The 7388-nt window shown below is 44.5% G+C and overlaps 1 pseudogene; it reads right to left on the reverse strand.

Moving 5' to 3' along the window:
• Nucleotides 1–4639: 4639 nt before the first annotated feature.
• LOC148654768 (uncharacterized) lies at nucleotides 4640–6731 on the reverse strand (annotated as a pseudogene).
• Between the last annotated feature and the right edge of the window lie 657 nt (nucleotides 6732–7388).

The raw sequence follows: 7388 nt of genomic DNA on the forward strand, positions 1-7388 counted from the left end.
CAGAGGTGTATCTTCACACTTCCAAAGTCCCACCGGAACCTCAAACAATATGACTGTCAGAAAAATACTCATTAGAACATCTCCGCCTGTCTTCTCTCAAGTGTGCCTAGCTCTGTTTGGTGAATTAGACACTTCACCACTCATTTACTGCCACCTTTGGTGTTCTCATCATGTTATCTCCTGAGCAACATCCAGAGGTGCAGAACATTTTCGCTCCGACAGTGAGCTAAAGCCATTCTGCTGATGTGCAGGTTCTTTCATTTTGGAATTGCAGTAGCCACAGTAGTTTGAAAATGACTGCATGGAAGGATCAGATAGATGTGATGACATTGTGCCAGTGTGGTGAACCTTTGCCTTCCAGGATGTCGTATACTGTATACTCAGACAGCTGATTTCCTGGCTTCTTTGGTCTAGTTTGCAGATTCCTGAAGCAGAAAATCCCATTCTCTGACTAGCTTCTCTCAGAGAGAGGCTGTCTTCCATCATTCCAGTAGCAACCAGGTGACCTTCATTACTCAAGTGAGGCATTGCCACTTCTTATACTGCACTTACATTAGCTAAAATAATGGGGGTTTAATGGCTATTTATAGAGATTCATCCATCAACTGATTTTGTCACTTTTAGTTGTAATCAAATACCAAACAGAGTATCTAGTATTTTTATGAAATAATTATATCCCATAATTTCAAACTAAGTTTCTGTTGTCCCAAGGAACAAAACTACCCAAACAAACAACAAACATCTGCCCCCTGTGTAAATTATAAATAACATAATGTTGGTCCCAAATGAGCTATTAAAGTAAAAATGAAGTTGTTCATCGCCATTTCTTATTGTGCATCAGAAGATAGTTTTGTCAATGCTATTTATTATTTAAAAAATAAATAATAACATTATTATGGATTTTAACAATTTTGAGACTTCTGTTTTGCCTGCAATGATACAACTGAATTCAAAAAATATTTTACCTTCCACACTCGTGAACAATTAATTGTAGCAGCTACATACAGTACCAGCGAAAACAAAATGTCTTTTTGATGACATTGTAGAACTACTGAACTGCTGTGAAGTGCATTCAATTAATCCATTTTAAGCGTATGGCCAGATGCTAAAGTTTATAAATAGTTTGGAATGGTACTGTTAAATACTATAATGCAGTCATTCACAATACAAATGTTTTATTTTGGGTTCCATGATCTCACTAATAGAATCAGAATCAAGCCTGTATTCAACATCACCTGCTTAGTCCCATCTATCATACATGGTTATAACCTAGCTGGAATTTGCCTCTTCCTGCTGATTGAACAGCCCAAGCTTCCTTTTCCTTGATATGAATTTATACAGTGCTGGAAACCTACCCCCCACCTTGTAAAACCACTTTTATATGACCATCATCCCTGCTAAATTGAACAGGTATGATGGAACTGACAAGGCAATACATCTCTGAAATTGCATATCATTGGAAGTCTGCTGTGCTCTGGTTGTGGCTCTTTGTCCCCCATTACTGAGCTGCAGTCTGCTGTGACCTTTGAACATGAAGGTTTATTACACATTATAGATTTTTATGTGCCTATTCTTTTTGGGTGGAGGGGGTGTGTCACCTGCATGCCACATTCTCCTGCTGCAGTTTCTAAATATCAATGTTATCTTGAGGATATCAACTTATGATACTAAAAGTGAAAACACCAGGTGTTTTACCTTGCCCAGTCATACAACCAACAAAACAACACCCTGCTGTATGCACAGCAATTAAGATTTATCACAGAGAATCACTTGCATAAAATAACACTAACTTGTAATCTTTGCTCACGACGTTGTTTTGCTACAGTATGTTGATGTAGTTTGAAGTAGTAGTTTGTAGTTTTGAAGTACTCATCGAGGACTCAAAAACATCTACTTGCGTTTCTGAAAATAGTGAATCATACAGTGTGTAATAGAGGAAAAATGTGGAAGGTGCTTGTCGAAATCCACTATAGACTAAGTGGGTCTAAGAATCCATCAGTCCCAGCTCACAATCAGCAAAGAGAGGGCAAATGAACAGGGGTATAAGTATTTCACTGAGAACAGCACCAATGTAACTCCTTACAATTGATGTTGCTTGGAGTATCTTTGCAAAAATAAAGACTATGCTATTCAGCTCAAATATTTTTATAAAGTAATTAAGAACTACCTTTAATATTGCATACATCTGCTTTTTCACTTCTTGGGCCAATACTGTACATACTGTATACAGTACTATCAACATTAATACATACATTAATATTTTCACTAGGGGCGTGATTCTTGCTTTGGGTGCGAGAGGTCCCGGGTTCAGATCCCAGATGAGCCACCAATAAATGTTACGACCCCAGGTGTCTAGGGGTAAAGGGGTGTAACATTTAGGATACTTTTTGGATGCAGGTGGGTTCTGTTGAGGGACTTGGGAAGTGCGATAACAAGGGTTGGTGCAAAACTGATTATTTTAAGGTGAATAAGTAACTGGTACGTAATAGGACACAATAACACACAGGGTAAGGGAACTAGAGCAGTGCCAAAGAAAAGAAAACAACAAACAAAATGGAGCTGGCTAAGAAAGTGAGGGAAGCTGACCTAACTACAAAAGAAAACTTGAAACACACGGCCTTCGGCGTCTTCAAACACCCTAGCTAACCTTCACTGACTACCCAAAACCATACAAGACAAACGGCCCTCACCCATACGAAACTAGTGTGACTAATACAAAAATCAACTACGTGTGCAAAATTTACCCAACAACCTAAACTAACTCCATACACAAGTTCACACAAAGACAAGTGAACTAGGAATACAAATAAGGGAAAACAAGAGTAGACAAAAGGAACAGGATACAAAAGAACAGGTTGAACATATAACACGTTAGGGCAAGGTAATGGCAAAACAAGGTTAAACACACAAACGAAAGTACACAGAGACGAACACAAAGCAACAAAAGCCAAAGCTATACGAAAACACACATGAACTAAACAAAGCTGAAGCAAAAAAAAAAAACCAGAAGCAAAAAAAAAAAAAAACAGAAGCAAAGCTGAGCCAAGCGGGACCAAAGTCAAACAAAAGGCCCCCTTCAGTCAGAAAACCTCCAACTTATATACTAAATAAGCTGTGCTCTGATTGGTTGAGAAGCTGATTGATGATGACATCACAATTATGTAACGGGAAAGGAAGTGTGGAACATAGTAACAAAACACACATGGACCACACACTAGGACATAACATATGGCTTATTAAAAATAAATTGAATAATATAGCATACAAAATATATAAAGCATACACAGACAAAACAAAATTTATGATTCATTTTTATTTGCTTATTTATTTATTAATATAATCAGTTATTTGCTGCTGCCAGGGCAATGTAATATACTGTACAGTAGATGCTATTTGTGATCTCACTGTAACGCTACAGGTAGACTCTCTGTCTTCTGTCTACCCATATTGTCTGTAAATCACTTCTTCATGCAAACCTGAACAGGGAGGAATAGGATGATTCTCAGCTTTGGCCACACACCCAACTATTGATGGGGGTGGTGCGTTGGCTCTGTGGCTAAGGATCTGTGCCTGTGGCTAGAAGGTTGCCAGTTCAAATCCCACAGTCTGCAGAGGAATCCTACTTTGTTGGGCCCCTGAACAAGGCCCTGAACCCCAGCTGCTCCAGGGGTGCTGAATAAATTGCTGACCCAGCTCTCTGACCCCAAGCTTCTCTGTGTGTCTCATGGAGAGCAAGCTGGGGTATGTGAGAAGACAAATTCCTACTGTAATACAGGAAATTGTATGTGGCCAACAAAGTGATCTTATCTTATGACTTCAGTGCACAGCCTAGAGAGAATGGCAACAGAGATTGTACAAAATATACTAACAGATAATTAAAGACAGGCTGTAAAACTGTTTTCTCAAAATTATTTCACACTGCAATATCGCATGTACTGTAGTTCACGAGGAATGACAGCAGCCGAAAGCTTGGGAGAAATTAGAATCGTTTATTGTGATGTGGAGATTTGGCGTAACCCGCTTGGCTGAGGGCCAACCTCCCGGCCGTTGGACGGGGAGGATAGGACCCCCATGCGACCAATGGGGTAGCTGCAAAGGTGGAGAGGGGGTGGGGGAGGGATGCAGAAAACGAACGAGGAAGAGGAGAGGGTGACGTTTGATATTTATGGAGACCGGTTGCTTACGTCGGGATTAGTGAGAATTGCAGCAGCTGTGTCGAATGAGCGCGGCTGCCTTCATTCCTCCCGAACTTTCATTAAAAACTCCATTTCACGAGGAATGACAGCAGCCGAAAGCTTGGGAGAAATTAGAATCGTTTATTGTGATGTGGAGATTTGGCGTAACCCGCTTGGCTGAGGGCCAACCTCCCGGCCGTTGGACGGGGAGGATAGGACCCCCAAAAGAACCAAGTGGGACCCCCAGTCACCAGTGCAGAAAAAACAAAAACAAAAGATTATTGGACCAATTCAGCTGAGGGGAGAAAGTGCCTGCTTGAGGATACCGGGGTTAGTTTTAATGTATGCATGGTAAGCCTCGGAGGATCAACGGCCAAGTTGCTTGATGAGATACTCGGGTATGCCTTGGCGAGCGGCGGAGGATGCGGCCCCTGATCTAAAGGAGTGCCCAGAGAATTGTTTAGGAGGGTATCATGATACGGCCCTTCTCATTTGCGAACAGAGGGGCAGTAGGCAAAGCTCCGGCAGAGGTGCGAAGATGTGCGTAATGGGATAGAGGCTCGTAAGGGCTTATGTAGGAACAGAGTTTGAAATAATAGATGAGAGTGGCAGATCCGAGTTGGTTGGTTTTGCTTTTCTTGAGATAGAAGGTCAGTGTCTCAGAAGATAAGATGGAGATGTTGGATAAGCAGGGTTGAGGAGAAGGATCGAAGGATGTGGAATTAGCGGTAATTTCAGAGCACCTTAGGAAGATAAAGAAGGCTAACAAGAATAAAGATTCAAGAGGGCGGTCGACCCAGGGTGAGTGGTAACCTGACAACGTTGATGCAGGATTCAAGGATGTCTGAGGTAAGTGGTGCGCGTAGGTTCGGAAGTGATTTTCAAGCCACTGAAAAGCCTTTAAGGAGAGTGATTCGAGGGTGGATAAGGGATGGACGGATCGTGCCGAAAAGGAGTGGATGCCGCACAGGTATACTTTGGTGGTGGATGCTCGTACCTTGAGTGAGTTTCTACGATAGCGAACGAAGGATGATGCGGTGAGAATGTCGAAAGAACAGAATTTTATGTTCGCAGAGAGGTGGAAGGATTGGAAGCCCTTCCAGGCAGTGCAGTAAGAATCGAGAGTTCAAGGGGCGATAGTTTGCTGGGCCGGCTGGAGATAGCGATGGAAAGGATAATTCGGAGGAACGTGAGTTCCGAATAGGGAGATACTGTGCACGGGTTCGGTCTTGCATCTGGTGCCAAGTTCCTGAAGCGAGAGAGAGAGTCAGCTATCTCATTAAGGTGACCTGGAATGTGAGCAGCTACGCCGATGAATTGATGTGTGAGAGAAATCCATTTAAGGCGGCAGAGGAATTTCATGATGGATTGGGATGAAGACCTTCCTTTGTTGATTATATGAACTACTGCATGGATGGCCGAATGGATGAGGATGGTTTATGTTTCCAATTGTGGCCCCAAAGAGAAGCAGCGACGACAATTGGAAATATTTCTAACAAGGCTGATGACTGGTTGGCGAGAGGGATTGGAGAGAAATCAGGAGGCCAAGGGGCCGCAAACCATTGGCCTTTGTAATAGCCTCCGAAACCGACTGAGGGGGCTGCGTCTGTGAAAAGATGGATATCTTCAGTGTCAGAGAGGAGGTCATCGTAGAAAAGAGATATGCCATTCGAGTTGGCCAAGAAAAGCTGCCAAAGCCTGGGCTCGGATTTGCAGTTGGCTGAAGGGCTTACGTGGTGGTAAAGAGAGGGCACGGAAGAGGCGAGGTCGAGAAGGTAGACCGTCCTTGAGGGATGATACGCATGGCGTAATTGAGGTGGCCGAGCGGAGAGAGAAGTTCCCTCTTTGTGCGAAATTTGGCAGAAGAATAGATAGAGATATACATCTGGATCCTGTCGATTTTGTCGCGAGGCAGGGAAGCGGAGAAATTGATGGAATTGAGGGTGATCCCGAGGAATTGGATTATATGAGAGGGGCCAGTTGTTTTGTCCATGGCAAGGGGTACCCCTAGTTTCCTAAAAACGGAAAGAAGTGTGGTGGAGGCTCTTGCAAGTGGGGTGTGAGGAAAGTCTATGGTAAGGAAATCGTTGAGAAGGTGGACGAGAAAAGGAAGCTTATAGTTATTCGAGGGGATCCAGCCGAGAGCTTCGGCTAAGGTACCGAAAATGTTTTTGGGCTACTCCTACGTCCGAAGGTAAGGCGGACTGCAAAGAACTTGTTCTGCCAATGAACTCCGAAGAGGTGCCAGAGGTCTGGGTCAGGAGGCATAATTTTAACGGCACTGGAGATGTTGGCCTTAGCGAGCCAGGCGCCCAGACGGACCGCTATACCAATGGGATTGATGTGGTATGCGGGGAATGGGGAAGAGTCAAGTGGGCCAATCATGAAACCATTCTCGACTTTGGATGCTAGCAAGGAATCAACGGACTGGGGATCGGCGGTGGCAGATTGCAAATGTTTTTGCAAAAGACAAAGGAAGAAGGAAGTGTGCACGGGCCTGGTGAAAATCTGAAGGAAAGGCCGTCGAGTAAGATGTGGGTGGAAGAGGGGTCGGGGTGATGGAGCAGGCCGAAAGCAAGAGCGGGGATGTCGATTGGGTTAGACAGAAAAGCCAGTAGTCTTTTGGGAACGCTGAAGGTGGAGCGAGCATGGAAGGGCCGGCAGGGGTAGGCAGAGCGAGCATGGGCTTCGCCGCAGAAGCTGCGAATGTGAAGGAAGCGACGAAGGGGAGAGGTACGTGTAGAGGAATTGAAGATGTTGGGAATTTGTTGGCCTCTGATCATCACGATGGGGCGACTGCGAACATCTTTGGACCGGGAAGGTTTGAAGAAGACCTGGCGGGAGAATAGATGCTGTGGGGGAGAAGGGGCGGAGTCGAGGTTGGGCTTGCGGACGGTACCTGGGCAAAGATTTGATGAATGTGTCCAAGAGGAACAGAAGTCGCAGGAAAGAGCTTGGACACCAGTGAAAGTGCGACGGTAAAGCTCAATGTCCAGGGCTCCCTAGTAGGTGCGCTGGTTCCGTTGGAGTAGGCGGGCAGCGGCCTCGGCCAAGAACTGCTTATGGTAATCGTAGAACAGGGAGCCCTCGAAAAGGACGGATAGATCGGGGATGCTGTGCATGTAATCGTCGAGTTCCTGATGACGTTGGGGAAAGGCGGAGCACGTGATGTCGTGGAAAATGCTGAAAGCCAAGCAGAAGTCGGAAATTCGA

Source organism: Lepisosteus platostomus, chromosome 9, assembly GCF_059453375.1.
Source record: "Lepisosteus platostomus isolate fLepPlt1 chromosome 9, fLepPlt1.hap1, whole genome shotgun sequence".
Lineage (NCBI taxonomy): Eukaryota > Metazoa > Chordata > Actinopteri > Semionotiformes > Lepisosteidae > Lepisosteus > Lepisosteus platostomus.